Here is a 22,165-nt window from a genome sequence, read left to right as displayed (position 1 = left end):
GGTGACAGGGTGCGAAGTTGAGCGCTGGTTTCGCGGGTGTGTGTATAACAAAATCTTGCTACTCAGGAAATGTCTTTAGAAAGCAACCTGTCGCCGGGAATTTGGATGGGTTCACCAAGAATGGAGAGGTGAAGAAGAAACTGATCACTTCATAAACCAATATGGCGGCCATACGGAGAAGTTGGGCGCTACTCTGCGAGGATCCGGTGACTTTAGTCCTGATAACACCCAAATCTCAAACCTTCGCATTCTATGCTATAGCGTCACATTCACACAAATGTTTAGCTTTCCATGACGTGTACTTTAGTTACGTAGGCCGAAATACCGCGGGTTTCATTTACGATCTCGAACCCTGTATCCTTTCCTCGCTGTATTTACTAAGACAAAGTCCACTTAGTTCACTGTTATAGTCACTAGTTTTAGAGATGCGTGTTGCGGAGCGCTGACTTAATGCTGCTATTGTGAGAAGCGCCCAGAACATTCAAAACCTTTAGAAACAAAGATTTCTAAAAAAAAAAAACGTGCATCACACGTTTACTGCTTTCTAACCAGACCATGCGTAATTGGTTAGTTAGCACTGTATCACGGCCGGCAACGTGCTTTTGCTAACCAACTTCGCCCACGCACGCCACTGCGCCCTATCCGTTGCTTCGAATTGCTCTGGGCGTCGTTTCGCAAACTACGAAGCCCGGTCGATCGCCCGGTTGCATTTCTCACACCATACGTCTTTGTTATCCTACGGTGGAGCACGCTATGCACAAATCCGACAGCTGGTCGTGGCGCAGGTCATTACTATCTGTACGCTAACGACGCCAAGGCCCCGAGCCCCGTACGACTGGTATGCAAAGCTCAGAAGCAAACGCTTCTTGTCTGTCGATGATGCGGTCATCAAAGCGAGGCAATAGGGAGTTTTAGGGAACCGTTTTTGCACGTCCCATACGGTACAATGTGCCCTCCGGTACGAACTGCGCATGCGCTGCTACAGAAGACTCTCATGTGCGCCGTTCGTACCGTATGGGATGTGTAAAAAACGGTTCCCTAAAACTCCCTAATAGACAATTTTCACAAGTACATCGAGCAACATTGGTATTCGCTATTGCTTGGACACCAAGCGCGAGATTGGATCCGAGTCCTCGCCGAAGGATGACGTCACACTCGCTCTCGATTTTAGCTGAGCCGAGTTCACGCCGAACGCTGACGCAGGCCTCGGGTCCAATACGTGCTCAGAGTGCGTGTTCGAGCAATGGCGGACATGTCTTTGGAGCGGACTTTTGAAAATGGTCTACAATCCTATAGTTACAGACAACTTAAGAAACGCCGAGCGGGGCGAGCCTATCGTCTTCTGATCGTTTCGCAGCCAGTAAGATTGCAGCCAAGAAGATAATTTGTTCTGAATTTATTGAGTACCCTGGTATACTATATAGCATGTAAACTAACGCTTCTGAGGCAGTTTAGCGTCGTGCGCGCCGATACAGTGAGTGGGCACGGCAACTTTGCAAGGATCACGTCGGTTGATATGCCACTGTTATTTACCATTCCAAGTTGGTACTGAAACATACTCAACTTGTAGAAGTGATAATCGGTACCTCATTGTCCTGCCGTGCCCCAAAGTGTTTTACGGTTGCGTCTTGCATTGCTGTGAAATGACGGTGCTCCTCCTGTCAGGTGATGTCGAGCTGAACCCGGGCCCAGAAACAAGGACTGAAAAAATGATGTCCGAAATGCTAGAAACCCAAAAAAGAATAAGCGTTGACATTAAAGAAATAAAAAAAAAAATAGCTTCCATAAAAGAATGGACGATCTCAAAGAAACATTAAACAACTTGAAACTTCTGTCAAGAACAGTGACGCCGAAGTCAGTGGTCTTGAAGATACCGTCAAAAAGTTGAATGCGACCATTCAAACCCAACAGGAAAAAACTTGTCGACCTAGAAGATTATAATCAAAGAAACAACTTGGTAAACTTTGATATTGCCGAGAACAAAGACGAAAAAAACGAAGATTTTAAATCGAAAGTCGTTGCAAATGTTTTCCAAAACCGCCTTGGAGTTACAGTAAAGTCGATCGTGCGAACGCACAGAATTGGACGGAAGCAACCCAACAAAATTCGGCCAGTAATCATGAACTTTGCAGACTTCAATGAAAAAATATAAATCTTTCGCAACTGCGAAAAATTGAAAGGCTCAAGAATATCTATTTCAGACGACTTTTCACGGACCACGCTAACCATACGAAAGATGCTCGGGGAAAGTGAGAGAGCAGAGAGCGATGATGGCGCCCGGGTAAAGCTCGTTGGAGATAAGATGAGGATAAACGATGACTCGTGGCATGACGATGATGACTGCCGCGTTAAACTTAAAAGGAATAGATCCGGTAATAATGAAGGGTGACTCGCTGAAGAAAAAACCGCGGAAGTATGTGTCATAAATTTGAACGCGCGTAGTTTAGCAAATAAAGTCATTGAACTCGAGCAGGTACTAATTCTTTATAACCCCCATGTTGTCGTAGTAACAGAAACATGGTTACACCCAGAAATAAGTGATGGAGAGTTACTGCCACCGGGGTATAAGGTGGTAACAAAAGATAGAAAGAAGAGAGGAGGCGGCGTAGCATTGATTCTTAAAAATAATATCGACTATGTAGTAATGAAAGACAATCAGTAACTTGAACGTATATGGTGCAAAATGAACTTTTATAATACACACTACGTCGTTTGTGCATTTGATAGGCCTCGGGATGGTCCTAATTTAGTCCTGGAAGCACTGCATGATTACCTTAGGACTAACATTAGACTCGGAACTAGGCTAATCATTGCTGGGCCTGGAATTGATTGGGATGAACTTGATGCAGGACATGTAGGTGTAATTAATAGCGTACTTCTCGATATTACGTTTGAAAATTGTCTCACGCAAGTTGTTACGATTTTCACTCGTGAAGTTGGAAACAGCTGCTCGTTGTTAGATTTGTTTTTGTAAGTAGTCATTTACTCGAGTATGAAGTGTCTGTTTACGAGGGTATCTCTGATCATAAATTAGTATTTTCATGTTTCAAAACTGCTAAAATTTGCAAACAAACAAAGTGTTCTATCCGAGTGCCTAATTTTTCTAAAGCGAATGACGAAAGTGAGCTAAATTACCTCGATCTGTCATTTTCTCAATTGTCAGCTTTCGATCGTAGAAGTGACGTGAATTTTTTATGGGCTGAATTTAAACGCATTGTCAGCTATTGCTTAGAACATTTTATACCCAAACGGAAGAAATCAATAAAAAAAATCGAATCCATGGGTAACCCGAGAGATCGCACAACTCAAGCGTAAAATAAAACGCAAACGTCGTAAAAGAAATGAAAACGAGGAAGAGTTGCTAGAACTTTCGTGTCTTTTAAAGCAAAAGCTGAGTTCAGCGAAGGGACGTTATTTTTCTGAATCCCTACTGAATTTTATGAGAAATGCACCCGACAGATTTTGGCGTCAGTTAAAACCTCGGAAAGAACGATTAGAATGTATAATTGAAAACAATGAAATTGTGACCTATTCTAAAGATATCGCCGATAGGTTTAATAACTTTTTCTATAATGTGTTTGTTAATACAGATGGTGCTACAGTGTGTGGTGTTCTTTACGGAGGTCCCTCTACTAATAATCGCCGCCCGATCGGTATGCGCTTCGCCCGTCACCCAGGGAGTTACACATTGCAACGAGAAGACGGCGAATGGGTTTACTGTACCTCGCGGTTGCCTGTCGTCGAGAGCCGACAGTCCGGGCACGCCGACCCTTGTTGTCGCCCGTCGATCAGAGCTCGCAGTCAGAAATTAATTTTCATTAATTTCTGACTGTGAGTCAGAAATTAATTTTCATTAATTTCTGACTCACAGTACGGCTTTCGCAGAGGTCGATCAACGGAGTTCGCCTTGCTAGAGCAGAAGGAGTTAATTTTAAAGTCGTTTGAAGAAAAAAAGTTAACTTTAGGCGTCTTCATTGATTTTTTGAAGGCGTTCGACCGTATTGACCATACTACCCTAATAAAAAAGCTCGAATGCTATGGAATTCGCGGCGTACCTTTAAACCTTTTACAATCGTACTTTAAATTTCGCCAGCAATATGTAGTAATAAATGGTCAGAGTTCTTCTGTCCTACCCATTAGAGCTGGAGTACCGCAAGGTAGCATTTTAGGTCCTTTGTTATTTAATCTATACATAAACGATATTGTTAATATCAGCAAAGCCCCATCCTTCATCATTTATGCCGATGATACCAGTCTATTGTTTTCAGGTACAGAGATAGAAGACCTTGTTAAAGAAACGAATGCCTCACTAGAGAAGCTGTATGATTGGAGTGAAGTTAACTCACTAATAATCAACACGAGCAAAAGCAAGGCTGTCCTTTTTAAACCCAAGAATAGACATGTTTCTTTTTCTTTTAATATCATCTTGGGCCCCTCTGTCATAGAAATGGTGCCGAACGTCAAAACACTCGGAGTGTATTTTAATGAACAGATGTCTTGGGATTATCATGTTAATAATGTTGTTAAAAAAACTATCAAGAGTGCCTGGAAATTATGTCAATTGAGAAATGTATTGCCTCGTCACATAAAAATGCTTATATACAGGGCTCTTTTTTTACCCCATCTGAACTACTGTAATTTAGTGTGGTGTACCACATCTCTGTCAAATGCTAACAAATTACACCTTCTTGAAAAAAAGGCTGTTCGCACAACACTCAATGTTCCTTTCGATACACAAGCACCTCCATTATTTAAAAACCTACGTCTAATAACTGTCCCTAACCTATATGAGTATACTCTACTAACACGATATAGATCAGCCCTCCGTTCTAACGAGCCTTTCCTTGGACATATTTCAAACCTAACACCAAATATCCGGGTATATGACGTTCGTGAGGGGGAGCATTGGAAAATACCAACAAATCCTACAAATTACGGTTTCCAAATGCTAAGGTATAATCTTCCATTTATTCTAAATAAACTTTAGAAGCATAATTTAACAAATATCGAGAGACTGAATCTTAGTACAATTAGAAATTTTTTCCTGCATTAAAATTTCGCTTGTATAGTGGGGTCGTGTGTTCTGTATGTTTCAGTTATCCTTGAGGTAGTACGATTATTATTTTTAGTCCTGTCATGTACCTAAATATGCTATGTGCCTTATATATATGTGTGTATATATGTGTGTGTATGTATGCGTATGTATGTATGTATGTATATATATGTATGCATATGCGTATGTATATGTGTGTATATATATATATATATATATATATATATATATATATATATATGTATATATATATATATATATATATATATATATATATATGATTTTGTTTTGTTATCTTTGATGGCGTGTTTAACTTATGCTGTTCTTCTGGTTCTTTTTTATTTATTTATTTATTTATTTTTTGCTTAATGTTAAAAGCTGAAAACTTAATGTTATTACTTCATGTGTAGTATGTCGCCGTGTGCCAATTGTAAGGCTGCAGAGGCCTTGTCAAGTCAAACTTTTGACTTTTTGCCCCTGCAGCCTACATCAGTTTCTGATGTGAAATAAAGGATTGATTGATTGATTGATTGATTGAGTCCGTGTCCGGGCCTGCGGATCGTCCTTTCCACGCCAGCGCTGCGTAGGCTGGCTGTCCCGGGCTATCAATGCGCGAGTCTTGCTGCGAAACCACCCCGGGATCGTCATAGCCCACGTCAGATGTCCAGGGCTCGCCGTTTCCACCGGTCCGGACTTCGAACCTCGCTGGTGGACCGTTCCGGGGTTCCCCTTGGGCCAGGCCAGACAGCCCGGCTCCAACGTTTTGTCCAGCTTCAGCCTCGCTCAGCTCGCACTGTCTCGCGCAAGCTCGTGTCTTCTCCGCCAACCGCCTGTCACGTGCCCTCTGCCTCGTCTTTCACCCTCGGCTCTCACAAGAGGACTTGAGCTTCAATGCGACAAGTAGTACTATGGGGGATATTATAATCACCGAAGAGGGAGTCTTTTCATTATTATTAAACTTAGGCGTAAGGAAGTCAACCGGGCCAGACAAAATACCCAACGAGTTCTTAAAAAGATATGCAGAATGGGTTTTAAAATATCTTACCATTATTTTTCAAACATCACTAAAACAACACCATGTACTTTCCTCTTGGCGCAGTGCGAGGGTCGTACCAATTCTTAAAAAAGGAAGTAAGCATAATATTGAAAACTACCGCCCCGTATCTTTATCGTGCATAGTATGCAAATTATTTGAGCATAATATTTCTAAAGCATTATGCACAAGTATTTTGAATCCTCCTCCAACATTTTTCATTCTAACGAACATGGGTTTCGCCAGAAACTATCGACGGTCACGCAACTCATAGAAACATTTGACGATTTTGGCGCTTCTTCTAATGAGAGAGGACAGATTGATGCGATATGCCTTGACCTTCTAAGGCGTTTGATAGAGTACCACACACTGAACTACTTCATAAACTTTCTTTGCATGGTGTAAATCATAGCGTGATATTCTGGATCAGGGCGTATTTATCTAATCGGGTGCAGTATGTAGAGGTGAACGGTGACTGCTCAACTGTATCTGAAGTGTCCTCGGGCGTCCCCCAGGGGTCAGTACTCGGGCCAGTATTATTTTTAATTTACGTTAATGATATCGTGGCGGAAATAAACCAAGGGGTTACTGTGCGGCTATTTGCGGATGATTGTCTGGTATATTCAAAAATCGCGGAGAAAGACGACCAGCGCAGTGCATCTGTTGGGTCTATTCAGGATTGTTGCTCAAAATGGAAGATGACAATTAATACACAAAAAACTGTGTTTGCAGGAATAACTAACAAAACTAAGAATGTTCTTTCTTATACTTACGAGCGTGATGGGAGTCCTTTGGTTGAAGTTGATAGTTTTAAATATTTGGGTGTGACACTTTCTAAAGACTTAAGTTGGAGTAAACACATAAATGAAATATGTCACAAAGCAATGAAAAAGCGTTGCTTTTTAAGACGGAACCTGAACAGTGCTCCGCCTAAAGTTAAGTTAATGGCCTACACAACGTATATTAGGCTTACCTTTGAGTACGCTGCATCGGCATGGGACCCCTATAGAAAAAATCAAATTGGTAAACTCGAAAAAGTTCAGAGAAGGCGGTGCGATATTCTATCCAAATACAAGCGACTTGATTCTGTCACAGATATGCTGAACAGCCTCAATCTCCTGTTACTTTCCGTCCGTCGAAAAATTGCTCGACTAAAGTTTTTTTTTACGTTTTCTCATTACCTGTATAACATTAACCCGGATTCTAGATTAACACATCGCGCATCGAGAGAACTCGGATACGTTAGCACTAATCAGTTTGAAGTGCCCAAATGTTATATTGACGCTTATAGGTTTTCTTTTTTCTCTAGAACTGTAAAAGACTGGAATGATCTCCCACAAAATATTTTGTCATTGGACTGTTTGGATGATTTTGAGAGCGCCTTTTTGAAAATGACTGATTTGGAATGATAAATAGTAGTTAAACATTTTTGCGGAGTAGTAGATTTCTAATGCAGAGAATTCATTTTGTTCAGTGCTAGGTAATATATTGAATGTTTGTGCTATTTCAGCCCCTTTATTTTAAGTGAATGTCGCTGAATGTGTACTGTATTGTAGTCCTGATGTTTTATGTTTCAGAGCTCTTCTATACCCCACACCTGTTACAGCCCCGTATTTGGGGTGAGCAGTATTCAGAAATAAATAGCAATAAAAGTTCCGGAAGTTCGTTTGCTAAGCTCGGAGCCGGTGCGCTTGACGCTGTCGGCGGCAGATTTAACTAAGCGAGCCCAGTCATGAGGTCGTGTGCGATTGGCGCGGCAAATAATCCGAAACAGGTTTTTCTTTTCTTTTTTTAACAAGGTAAGCTCATCCGTTGATATTTTCATTCCACGCTTCCATCACGTGGTTACAGCTCTGTAGTAAATCTCAGCGCGACACGTTGAAAAACCGATTTTAGCGAGCCGTCTCGAGTACAATTAAAGCGTTAGTTTCCATCCTGTAGATTAGCTTTATATGACTAGATCGATACATGTTTCGAACGCCAATGGCATCGCTTTTTTTTTGTTTTTATTTTTACTTTGGCAACCATATATTTTAAGAACTACATCGTGCAGCTCTTGAATAACGCGAAAAAAAAACCTTTTTCTTTCTTGGTGTGACAACGATGTGACAAGTGGTGCCAACGAGCTGTCAAGGCTGATGACACTACAATACTTTTCTAACGTTTATCGCGCCAACGTTAAAAAAGGGCTAATTTGCCTAGAAATGTATGAAACAAAATTTTACACGAAATATCCATGTATCACGTTCGAAAAAAAAATTTTTTTTTCCACCAAACGTCGCAAGTAATGTGTCGGTCGTTGCATTCCAATCGAAATTTCTTTTACTATTCGGAGTTTTGTGATTACGCGAAAACCTAAGATATTGCCTTTAACTGTGGCAGCCACATGCGTGTTCGAACCGACGTATATTAAAAATTACGGCGAACTATACAGGCATTAGATTCGGATTCTTAACGAACATCACGCGGGGGCAATCTCACAAATGGCCGCCGGGCCTGTTTATCAAAAAGCCGCTGGAGTGCGAATTGAGCGATTGCCCCCTATTGCAAACGTTTGCTCGTGCCTGTTTCCGTGCTGCGTGCTTACGCTGATATAACCACAATGTCTCCCCCCCCCCCCCCCCCCCCCCCCTTTTTTTTTTCTTTTTACCCTCTACTTCCTCCTCCTTTTTGAGACGCATATAGCGTTTAGAGACGCTGTAAAGACTGAGCTGTTTTACAAATAAAGGACAGGGCGTAACGTTCCATGTTTGTTCGGTGGAAGCACTCCCACGGGGGATCTCGGCTGCAAATTTGTCAGCCGGCAAAACAGAGCCGAAGATGGACGCATTGAGGCGAAGCGGTCGTCTCCCTCGATCGATTCACGTTGGTGACACGTCGTTGGCCCGTCGACCCATTCCCCGAAATTGTTTCCACGGCCACTCTGTCCCCGCCGCAGCTCGTTTCCCCTCACGATGGAGCGCACAGAGGACGCCAAAGGGGCGGCGGACAAACTGCCCATACGTCCTGCAGACGGCACTGCGTTCGCAACGGACACGATGACAGAGTTACCACCTGCGGAGCCTCCTCAAGCGTATTCGAAGCAGGTTTACTTTGTACATAGTTTGTACACCCGTAAGCGATTTGAAGGTGAACAGCCCTGGTCTTGTTTTTGACGCTCCTGCAAGTTTTGGAACAAGCTTTGTTCTAGAAAAGGGCTAGAACGCAAAGTTTAGACCCTTGGCCACGTACCATTTGAGACGTTGGGAGTTAATATAGCTTTAGGGAGCCGTAAAACAGGCAAGAAACCAGGTATGGTGTTCACCTTCATATTGCCGGCGGGTGTAGAGTACCGTTATACAAGGAAGAAACACGACTCGGCCAAAGCGTGCAAACCGTCTTTCGAATAGAGTATTAACGGTGTTACCGCGACTTGGGAGTCACCCGAAATCAATACAACGCAGTGTAAGTCTCACGTGACCTTCGAGATTGACAGGGCGACGCGCAGCGGTAGTGACGCCACGATAAAAGCGTACTATTGGCTGGAATGGCTCGTTGTGTCCGTCGCGGTCCATCTTAAGGTGTAACGGAATACAGGAGAGCAAAAGCTTCGTGCGAACTCCGGGCCAATATGCGGAGATTAATTAGAGTCCTTCGTATCGGGGCGTGTTCGTGTGTAATTGACGAACTGCGTGATGCACGCTGAAGATCGTCAGGCAATCAGTCGGAAGCTTTTGTCGCCCCAGAACATGGCTAAGTTCTTGCAGTTACGCGATCAACGAAAAGTGGTCAGGGGTCTGACGCCATAGCCACGCTGCCAGAGTTCGAGGTGTTGGAGACTTGTGCGAGGGAGCACACACCTCGAGTAGTGCTTAGACTCATCCTAGCGTTGTCGACTAACGTCCTTCTTACCAATGAGTGCCAGGGGAAAATGATACCTTAGTGCAGGATGCAAGGTTTGCTTGAACATAAAAGCGACTGCCAGTGTTCGCAAAAAGTTAATCACGACATTTCTGTTGACCGACATTCTTAAACCCGAGAGGGAAGCAAGTTTCGTGACACGACCTATACATTTTGTTAAGTTTATTTATTCCGTGATGGCCTTCTGACACGCAGTCGATCAGTCCCATATCGTGTCGTATTTGCTTATTTAATTATCTTAAAAGTACAATTGTTTAAATAAAGCAAATGACCCCTTAAGTACAGCACTGTTACTTATTTTCGTTCATTTTAATGAATACTAAATTGGGCGTCCAGCCTGTGGTGGGCGGCACAGTGCGTGCTGTTCCTTTATTTCTTTTTTTTCAGGGAAGCACCCGACAGGTGCTAGGCACAGAAAATAATTTTATATATTTGCCAGTTCTGTGGTAAACATGGACATAAAACATACGTTTCAAAATAAGATATTTGTGATTTTAAAGCAGCGGTTTGGTTTCATAAGGGAGATAAAGCTAAATAATTCTGGAAAGGGTGTAGTCGCTAATATTCACCATTCGTGTTTTCACTCGGCCTAACTTAATAGTAAACTCTAAAATTCAGAGTTTTGTGTGGACTCGCAATTATAAAGGCTGTAATTCGATTAATTACGTCGTCGTCACGCACGAACGTATGACATTCGTACAATATTTCCAATCGAAGCCACCGGCCGCCCCCACGTCAGCGCCATCGGCACATGCAAAGTCTAGCGCCCAGTCGACTGTCGCTTTTCCCCGCTTGCTGGCCTAGCTACAGTGACGTCACGGAGCGGGTGTTCTGGCCTCACTTTCTAGAAGGTATTGGCCGCGGTCGGACCTGATGGGAAACAGATATAGTGGGCCCCGACAGCCGCGTGACGTTTCCCCTGCAAATAAGAAAGTTAGCGATCGCAGTACGCGACTGATTGCCCGGGGATCTTTAGCGCGCTTGACGTGGTGTGTCTACTACCCTCGAACACACACCGATACGAAGGGGGGAAAGGGGGGGGGGGTGTGCTCTTACAGATCTCCCCACATTGGCCCGAAGTTGGCCAAGTCAAACGTTGCGAAACTATTTTGGGGAATAGGGGGACGGGCCTATACAACGTGTCACCAAAGTGAATCGGGGCAGACGACCGCTTCGCCTCGACGCGGTCGTCGAGGCGAAGCGGTCAGTCGACGAAAGCGATCCCGGAGAATCGCTTTCACTGACTGAACACACATGAAACGCTGCGCACTAATTTTTATTTGTGAACCAGCTTATTATTTAAATTTATTTATTTTGTGTGACTCACAAACAGCTTGACGCCTCCTTATTGGTTCACTTATCAGTGTCAGATAGTAATATAATTGTTCGAACACGATAAAGAAAAGTGTGTCCAGAGCCTCTAAACACTATACGTGTCTTACGTGCCTAAGAGGGAGGCTGGGGGGGGGGGGGGGGGGGGGGCGTTTAATTACGTGTGCGTAAGCACCGCAGCATTCCAACAAGCACCAGCAGACTTTTGCACTGGGGAGCATTCGCTCGATTCACACTTCAGCGGATTTTAATAAAGAGGCCAGTGGCCCTTTGTGAGATTGCTCCTGCGTTACGCTGGTTAAGGATGTGAAATTACTGATTGTAGTTCACTGGTTAAACGGGACACAATTTCAAGGCGGACAAACTTGACCCGCCCGTGTCAACGGTTTATAAACGTGCACGTTTGAGGCAATCTAACCTAGCCATCACAATGAAAAATCATAACTTTTAATTTACGTCGTTTTGAACATGCATATGGCCGCCGCAAGTAAACGCACTTTCTTAAGTTTCAGCGTTATTACAAAATTCACGATAGTAAAAGGAATCTATATTGGAATACAGCGACCGACACATTATTCGTGGGGTTTTATAAAAATCGGGTTTTCTAACGTAATAAATTCATATCTCGTGTTAAAGTTGGCTGTATGCATTTCTAGATATATTAGCTCTTCTTTAACGTTGACGTGATGTATGTAATGAAACTTATGTAGTGGCATCGACTCGACAAACCTCCATACTCGTTCTGACATCAAGAGAAAAAAAAAGTTTTGCTCATTTTTTATGCGCTATGCGAAGTAGTTCTTACACTATTTTGCCGTCGAAGTAAAAAACGACGCCTTTAGCGTTTCAAAAGTGTACGGCTTGATAAAATTACACGAAGCTAATCTAGGATGCATTTACTATATCATAATTCATGACATGAAAGGGAAAATGAGTAAACTTCCGCGAAAAGCCGGACTCTTTTTTTTTTTTTTTACGGCGGCTTTTGAGGCGAATACAAGCTTATATTTATCATAAGATAAAACAACAGTGCCGATATAAATAATATAAAAAAGTTCAAACAATCGCGGCTTTTTGTTTCTCTCACTAACTCTCTCTCTCTATATATATATATTTATAGACGACTACAGCAGGCAAGCTTATGATTATTTTGCTCCTGTCGACATTTTGTTGAAATTTTGTAATGTAACTGAATATTACAGGGTGTTCCCGAAATATAAAATTACCATGATTTGTTCTCCACAAAAATAAACAACGCATCATCGCACGTTCATTCTCCACCCAAAGGTATAGCGCTAGAGGTACGAACCAGATGCCAGAGTTTCAGCACGAACGGATATTTTATTCAAAGGCCAAAAGTGATTTTCTGCAAATTTCAATGAGAAAATGAGGTCCATATTGGCTAAATTGCGGTTTTCGGAGCCATATAGATCTATGTATACGAGAGCTCCATCGGCCACCATTTCCCCATTGACATTTGCCGAAAATCACAACGTTTGAATAAAATATAATTTCGTACTGAAACTTTGGCTTCTGGTTGTGACCTCGGCGATGCGTAGTCTATTATTGCGGTAAAAAAAAAAAAAAAAAAAAAAACCTTAATTTTTATTGTTGAGGACACCCTATTTACGATTGAAGTTACATCTTGTTCCTTGATGTCACCACTGACGGTCGTTTGTGGAGCGTGCACCGCCCGTATAATGAACGAGCGACAATTCTTAGCTTGTTCTGGCGGTTGCGAGTTCAAAGTTCACTTCAACTGCATTAATGTAGGCCTCGAGGATTACAAATGCGCTGACGGCATCAGGTTCCAGCACATTCCAATGGAAGGCCTACACTCAGCGAAACAACACCGCATCCGAAGGCAATGTCACCTCGGAGGTGACACCATGATTGCTGGGTAGGACATTTGCATGTACTTTTTTTAAAGGTCACGGAAGTGGCGCTATGGCGTCTGAATGGTGGAGCCCATTGCCTCTCCCACCAATCAGACACAATTACGTCACTTCCGTGACGCTTTAAAACGCACATGTAAATGCTCAACCGAGCGATCCTGGAGCTTCTGATACTGAGATCGATGGTGACTTATTTTTCGATGACAACAACTTTGTACAGCCCATAGAGGTCTCGCAGACGCTGGCAAGTGTTCTAGACACGATCGTGCTCAAATTGAAGATTCTAACCGCTGAGAGTGTTTAAGTGGCGGACAACCGCATCCTCCGTTCCAAGTTGACCCATTTTTGTCAACAGTTTGTGCATCTAGGGCAGCACTACAGCCCCGAAACTACGCCCCGGCAGCGTCGTCCTTCCGATCGAGACAACAAAAGCCACCTATCGCAGGAACCTACGGCGCAATGAATCGAGCTTAGACGAGCCAAGGCGGAGCAACAAAAATAAAACAGCCTTTTGGGAGTCGCGATAACGAACCTACCCTGGCAGATCTCCGGTCAGCTGCGAATGGACGGCAAGAAAGTGACAACTTGAGAGACAGTGATGGCTTTACCTTGTTTACTCCTCGTCGCCGTCAGAAACCATCAGCGGGGATCGCGAAAACATTCAGCGTGACCTCTGGCCCTCGTGGCCCTATTCACGAAGCTTTATAATTGTCGCGTCTTGATTTGAACACCACTGTGTCAGATATTAACGATTGAGTTGAACCCTTTCTGAACGAAAAGTCCGTCTGTTTTACGATGTTGAAGACCAAGTTTCCTTCGGAGTCTTCTTTTCATATACCTCTGGACGACGTGTCGTTTGACATAATCAACAGTCCCGAAGTATGGCCTGAAGGATGCACATTTCATCAGTTTTTAGGAAAATTTGATGCCTCACGGTCTTTTGTACCGGAATCCGCCAACACCTTAGGGAATGACTCGCACTTTTAAAGGTTACTACCATAATTTACGAGGCTTGCTCACGAGAGCCGATGAATTTATGTTAAATGTTGCTTCTGACTGTTATAATATAATCTGTTTAACCGTTTTTGTTAGTCGAGATTTCTAGCAATCTAAATCTTCCCTCCTCATACACGTTTACCCGAAAAGAGAGAGATTACTCATCAACTAGCCAGAAATTTCGTGGCGGTGTTTTAATCGCTCTTGATGACCCAGTGCCTTATTGTAGAAGGGCAGGTTTTGAAACTTACAAAGAAATTGTCTGGACCGAAGTCGTAGTCAATGACTGATTTTGCAATATCAATGGGAACCGTTATTTTCCTCCTCTTTTTGACCAGAGTATCTTCTGTAATCATCTACAAAGTCTGGAAACGAAAATAAGTTTTTTTTTTTACAATATGTTCATGTTTATGGAGATTTTAATTTCCCATTGTACATTGGTCGTCTAACAACGCAACCCATCCAATCTTGCAAACGAATAAAAAATTCGAATGTGTACTTGCATTTATTCAGTTCAACGGACTATTTTGAAGGTATTACGGCTGTCACTGATTCGCTAGTACGTCCGAATGTTTTTTTACTCGCCATTTGTGTTATCTACGACGTCTCAAAAGATCAGAGTATCCACCAGAATGATCCGAGATACAATTAAAACAAAAATAATTATAAAAAAAAGTACGAGTTTTTCAGAGGCTATGATTGGTCTCCAGGTCTGAAATACTGAATTGTAGACACCGCTACTGATTATTTTATTTAGATTGTTAAAAAAAAGGGATGGGCATATTAACTCCAACAAGTTGCTCTAAGCAATGTAAACATCCGCCTTGGCTCTCTCAAGACTTAGAACTTTATATGCGAAAAAACAACACTTTCGTAAACTGTATTAGGGCAGTGGTCTAGACTTCTGGTGCACTAAGTTTAATATCTACCGGACTCTTGTAAGAAAATTAGACAAACATAAGAAAAACAGGTCGACAAAGCAACAATTGAAAGTTTTCTTAACTGAAAACATGATATGTTTTTGAAAATATGTCAGGCAGCATACAAGGAAGAGAAATAACAATATATGTATACGCACTGACACTGGTTGCGGATCGTCTTCAGTCGAATTACAATTCCAGTTTAAAACCATATCTTTAAATGCTGCTAGACAGATCTGTTTACGGGTGGTGCAAAATTTAACAATGTCTATTTTCAGGACTCACTGACTATCAGTCATGTTGATACGAATAAGGTTCTAGATGCAATCGCAAACTTTAATGCGACGTTATCAGTCGGAATAGATATGACATAAAATTTTATTGTCAAGAGTCGTGCCAATGTGTTCGCTCCTGCTTTATGCCATATATTAAAAGAGGCGAGGCACCTTTTTTTGTATTTTGCGTAAATACCGCTTAGAACGAATCCCTGACTTTAATGATCGACGCGTCCGTTTTTCGCTGCACGCAATAGAAGTCGCAGAAAAAAAAAAAGAACAACGAGCGGCGTTTAACCCCTCAACTCGCAGCCAGAACAAGTGGCCACGTGACCTAGAGCTGATCATATGGCGCCAATGTTGATCATAGCCACGCCCTGGGGTTGGCAAAGTACACGACACGCGCTGAGCTCCAGTCATTGTTATATGGTTCGGCTATTGTCGTCATTGTAACGATTGGACACGGGCCACTACTCGAATGCTTGTCGAGCTATCGATTATTACGAGCCCGAATCCAGCGCTCACGCAATGCATAGATGTTCATCTATGAGCCGTATTCAAATATCGTCACCCCCCCAGCGACGTCATCAAGCTTTGCGAAGAGATTGAAAGAAAACACTCGCTTTTGTTTTTGAAATTACACGCCAACAAAAGAGTCTTGTTCAGTGGCGTTGCGTGCGAGTATACTCTGGTAATCTACGTTGATGAACTAGCTGGCTTATCTTAGTTAAACACATAACATAACACAAGAGATAGAGGGACACTTGGTAAACAGGACAAGCGCTAACTGTAGAAGAAATATGATCGAGTAAGGTACGCTGCTGGTCTTGTTGACTCATCTTAGTTAAACATATAAAATAGCGCAAAAAGACAGGGGCACACAGTAAACAGGAGAAAATAAAACTCTAGAAGAAATATAATCAAGTAAGATACGTTGCTGGGATAGTTGTTTCGTCTTAGTTAAACATATAAAATAGCGCACAAAAGACAGGGCCACGAAGTAAACAAGAAAATCGCTTGTCCTGTTTACTCAGTGTCCCTGTCTCTTTTGCGCTATTTTATATTTAACGTGCGAGTATACTTGGGCTCCACTAGTGCCAGTAAGCTTGTGTAAAATAAGAGAAAAATATTCCAAGCGAATATCGTTGCACGGCCCCTTTAACCTTTCCTTGAAATTTGGTATTTTTCAATCACCATTGAAAAGGTCAGTTGTCATACCAGTGCACAAAAACGACGACACGTGTGAGGTTAATAACTATCGAACCATATCTCTATTAAGTGCATTCGCAAAGATCTTTGAAATAATCATGCACTCGCGTGTTTCCTATTACTTTCGACATACATTTAGTAGTATTCAACATGGGTTTTTGAAGGGGCTTCCGGTGGAAATGAATCTGTGTTCATTTGTTGATTATTCAGTTCCTTTAGTTATTTCTCGAGGTCAAGTAGATATCGTTGATTTTGAAAAGGCCAAGCCCTTTGATAAAGTAAATCATGATTTTCTATTATATAAGTTGTCCTTATATGGTTTCTCACAGAATCTTCTAAGTTGGTTTCAGACCTACTTACTGATCTCCAAAGTAGCGTAGGTATTGAACAGCTATTCTGATACCTTCATACCGACATCTTTAGTAGCAGAAAGATCTAACCTAGGGCCCCTCCTATTCCTCATATTTGTAAACGACTTTGAAATATCCATAAAAATTCACGTTTGTTAATGTTTGCTTAATACATCATGATTTTTTTTTTTAGAAATATACGATCGTCCTCTGATTGCAGTATCTTACAAGAGGATATTGATCGTGTTTCTGAGAGATGTTCAGCAGATTTCTTGATGGCTTAATTCAGACAAAACTGACTTACTGACAATGTCACGAAAACGCGATATTTTATCTTACCTTTATGTTTTTCAGTCCGCTAATATCACACATGTCACCATGATTCGTGACCTCGGAAGATATTTCGACACCGGACTCTCTTTTTCTGCTCATGTTACTCAGATTGTTGCCGCTTCTGTATGAATGCTTGGTTTCCTTTCTCGCCTGTCATATGACTTTAGGAATTATTTTCGCATTGTACGTCTATTTTTCTGCCTTATACTAACAAAACCAGAGTTACGTAGTGTAGCATTGAACTCATTAACGTCTTTTGATGTGTTGCGAATCGAAACTGTACAGAAACGTTTCATTCGTATTATATATGATAGGTATTTTAACATAAGACGTTAGTATGGCGACGACTACCTACTCAAAAGTCAGCATTTACAAAATCCATCCACTTGCCGACTCAACTGTGGTACTCTCTGCACAAAGTAATTTATGGTCACTTTAATGCTGACCTGCTAAATTCTGTACACTTTCACGCACCTGCTCGATTTTGTAGACACCACTCTCTGTTATATCCTTCACTTCACTTCAAAGAAAATGTTTACCATTTATTCGGATGCAACTTTCATTTAACGATTTAGGATCTCCATGTTCCGACATTTGTGATAAAACACTCTTTTAAGAGTAAACTAGCTTGAAACCTCTATGTTTAAGACTCTTTTGATGATATAGACCATTTTCTTATTTGTGAGATTTTTTGTTCGAAAAAATGTCTTCACGAAGTTTTTTTTTTTAATTTTTTTAAGCAGCGTGATCTTTTTCTAGAGTGAACAAGCTCTTTGCTACTTATTTATGTCTTTCCCGCAATGAGTTCATCCTTTTTTTTTCTATCATCCGGGAAATTATATGAATAGTATCTCTTAAATTTTTTAAAATCTTTTGCTATCACATCAAAACCGTGAAGTTATTTTGGGACACAAAGAAAATAAACAAAGTATTATAGCATTACAACAAGGTACAGCAATAAAGTCAGAAAACCGAACATTTCTTAACGGCTGCAATTAGATCGACTGTGGAGTGATTAGAGGGTGCTCGAGATTCACCACGCCTGGCATTTCTTATGTTGTCTGCCATTATTCGTAACTCCAGCGCCCGATAGATGGCGGGGCGGTAGACGCAAAATGGCGGAAGAGACGGGGATAGCTTCTCCAGGGTTTCCCGCTCTCCTGCTCGTGGTCGCTACAGGTCAATATGCTAAGATTACTTTATTTGGATACAAGTAGGAAGCACTTGGGAAAGGAGCATATTGCAGGTGACGGAGATATTGACGTGGGTTAAGTAGACGAGCGTGTTGTTTTTTTAAAAGTTGCAAAGCGGTATCCACACGCAATTCCCATTTCAACGCTCTCGCTTTTTTCGTTAAAACTGCACGATGCACAAACATACCAACCAGAACAATACGGTCACAACAGCACCGGGTTTGACAATCCCTGTCACCGGGACTTCGCCGCCGTCCCCGTTCCTCTGGTTCTCCATTCGTCTGCGCGAAAGGCGGAGCGGCGGGCTGGAGTTGCGACTATAGTACAATTGCCTCGCTCTGATGACCGTATCATCGTTAGATATGAAGCGTTTGCTTCGGAACTTTGTGTACCCGATGAACGAGACCAGAGTTCTTTGCGTCGTTGAGGCCAAGCTAATGATGACTCGCGGAACGACCAGCTGTCAGATTTGTGAATAGAGTGCTCAACCGTCCGATAACAAAGACGTACGTCGAGAGCAATGTGCCGTTAGGCGGCGGACCGGGCTTTGTCGTTCGCAGAACGTTGCCCAGAACATTTTGAAACAATGGACGTGTCACAGGAGACAGTGGCGGGCGTGGGCGAAGTTGGTTAGCGAGCGCACATTGACGATTGGAGTACAGTGCTAGCTAACCCACCGATGCATTTGGGTATGGTCTGTTCGGAAGGAAGTAGACGCGTGATGCGCGTTCTTTTTAGTTTCTTTTTTTGTGTTGGGAACTTTTTTTTTGTGTAGAGTTACGTGCATGTTGTTTTGAATGTTCTGGACGTTCTGCACAATAGCGCAAAGTTGTAAAGTCAACAGTCCGATACGAGCAAACTCTGAAACTAGTGCCGATTACGGTGAACTAAGCCAACTTTGTTTTATAGTAAAAAACGACGGGGTAAGGTTACAGGGCTGGAGAGAGGGAATGAAACCCGCGGGTTTTCGGGCCCACGTAATTGAAGTACAGATCGAACAAAGCTGCCATATTGGTCGAACGTGACGCTGTAGGATAGAATGCGAAGGTTTGAGAATAGGGTGTTATCACGATTATAGTCATTGGATCCTAAGAAAGTAGCGCCAAGCTCTCCGTATGGTCGCCATACCGGTTCATGGAATGAGCAGCTTCTCCCCGACCTCTCCATTCTTGGTGAGCCGATCCAAATTCCCGGTGACAAATTGCGTTTTATAAAACAAAAAAAAAAGAAAGAAAAAACATTTCTTAAATAGCGAGATTTTGTTATTCAGACGCGGGTGAAACAAGCACATGCACATCCCCGCACCGCCACACCACGTGACGTCGATGCTTGACGGCATTGACAAATATTATCCCGATCTTGAAATACGCACGAACAACAATACGGTTGTAAACGGCGGAGACAAACGCGATTGATAATTGGACTGCATGCAGATTGCCAGAGGCGCTTATATCGGCGAGGAACGCTTTCCCTACTGTGATGCTACAAAGCGATCTGGGCCCGATTGGCTCAAAACGACCCTTTTGAAGCTTCGAAGAATGAACCGAAGTGGCGATTCCTATGGCAACTGAGACTGATAGGCCAATCTCTTTCAAATTCAAATTTTTTTTTATTAATTTCTCTCCATTTGGAGAAGAGAGACAGGTAAAGAACAACTCTGTCGTGGCTTGACGGGCCTCTGTCTCTCCAAAGCACCAGAGAGAACGGCATGTACATGTACGCAATAGTTTATCAATAATACTTACGCCAAAAAAAATAAACAAAAGGTAATAGGGAGAACTTCTGTTGATTGACCCAGATTTTCAAGATGCACAAATTCCATGGGTCGTTTCTCACAAATATTGGACGAACGCTTTGCCGAGATTCAGACGATCAAACCTTGTGAGGTTTGGTCGTCTGTATGTGTCCGGGTAGCAGACAAGAAAGACAGTGGCGTTACTTTCCCAGGATTCCGTGTCTTTAATTTAGATAAAAATAAAACAAAAAAGATGAAACTACCATGCGAGCCCATGTTCACACAGCCTAATATTCATAAAGAAATGGAGTGGTTGGCACCGGTGTCACTTATTTTATTTAAAATAACATTTATCTGTTAAGAAGTCAATACTATTTTCTTTCTTACTGTCAAGTTTTTGTTTTTGTTTACGAGACTAAATTCCACAGGCGCCCACGATGATATTCCTAGGTTTAACGAAGATTAAGCCTAGGTGGCTTAATGTTCGTTCCTAAGTTTAAAAATTTTTTTACTGATCTTTTTTAAACTTTTTTATTCGGACAACACCCTGTTCGCTAACTTTCGCATTTTGTCACCTCTATAGTTGAATATTCACGAAGAATTTCAGCTTGCTGCTGTATTTTTTTTAACGTTCTGCTAAAACACCGGGTTTTTATATTCTCTATCGAATGCTCTATGTTGCCTTTACGTTTTTGGTAGCGGCCAACCACCTCCCGGTGTTTAGGCGTGAATCGATTCCCTCCAAGATTTCCGGAGCGCGAGTCATTTAAGTCTGTCGTGTGGATTTTATAAGATACAAAACTGTTTTTGAAAGAGCCCCTATAGTATGTGGCCACGTTTTTTTTTATGTTTCATCCGCCTCTTTTTGTGATCAAGGTTACGACAATTTCTGGCCGCTCTCTTTTAATCGCACCCCGCCTGGTCTCCCAATATCGTAATTTAATTATGCTATCGAGCGCGCGGTCCTCGAAATATTTAATTAAAGGTTACGATCCGCCTTCATACTCGTTTCGACAACATCGTCTCTAAACATAAGAAAAAAGGACTCGTCTCAAATCCGAACCGTCGGCACACTCGAAAGTGGGAGAAGTTGGGCACCTGTCGGCAGATTTCCAGAACATGCCCCACTCGCTGACCTTGCTCGTTATCTCAAACTTACTAAGTGAGATCAGCATACAAGCTTCACGAATTGCAGCTCGCTAAAATGAAGCATCTTCAATCAATTTGTCTCTTTTAAGCGAGTCTCGCATACAAAACGCAGGAACGCTAGATTCAGAGTGTTTCTACGGCGGTCAGTCTTTGCTGCAAATACTGAACTTTAGTTAAAAAAGCTGTTAACTAGTCCACAAACTATTAAAAAAAAATATATTGTATATTTCATACGTGATCTGACTTTTATTTTGTTTATTAATAAAACGCAACTGTAAACGAAAATATAAATTATAAATTACAACAGGCGTGGTTACGAGTCGCGCCGCTTCAGAGTTAAAACTCTATTAAAGTTTTTAGGTCAAAGCTGCAGTTCATGCGTTTTAGCTCTAGCGACATTTTTCGCGGGGCTTACACGCTACAAGCCTATACTCTGTTTCATACTTAGTATGTAACGTTGTCAAATCTACTGGCCCGAGCATGGGGCTTCATTTCCTTGATCATTTGCACGAGTTCTCGCGCAAACAAAACCATAGACGAAGCCACGCGCTCGCGCCAGTAGCTTTGACAGCGTTGCACGCTAAGTATGAAACGGAGTATAGGGTAGCACGGCGACCTATGGAGGCGTAGTGCAGCAGAAATGATTGAAAAACGTACTTTTTTTTTTTTTTTTTTGCACACTACAAGTGTTTTGTTTTACGCATTATTTTTGGCTGCTCCAAAAAGCACTCAGAACAGCATAAATAGGATCTATAACGTCATAAGTTCAATTCTGACTTTTAGAGAAGTTGC

The 22,165-nt window shown here is 42.1% G+C and overlaps 1 pseudogene; it reads left to right on the top strand.

Moving 5' to 3' along the window:
• Positions 1–6,950: 6,950 nt before the first annotated feature.
• On the top strand, positions 6,951–7,499 carry LOC120842324 (annotated as a pseudogene).
• Positions 7,500–22,165: the final 14,666 nt, after the last annotated feature.

This window comes from Ixodes scapularis, unplaced genomic scaffold (genome assembly GCF_016920785.2).
Source record: "Ixodes scapularis isolate PalLabHiFi unplaced genomic scaffold, ASM1692078v2 PGA_scaffold13__105_contigs__length_92229423, whole genome shotgun sequence".
Taxonomy (NCBI): domain Eukaryota; kingdom Metazoa; phylum Arthropoda; class Arachnida; order Ixodida; family Ixodidae; genus Ixodes; species Ixodes scapularis.
This window is presented reverse-complemented; position numbering and strand designations above follow the sequence as displayed.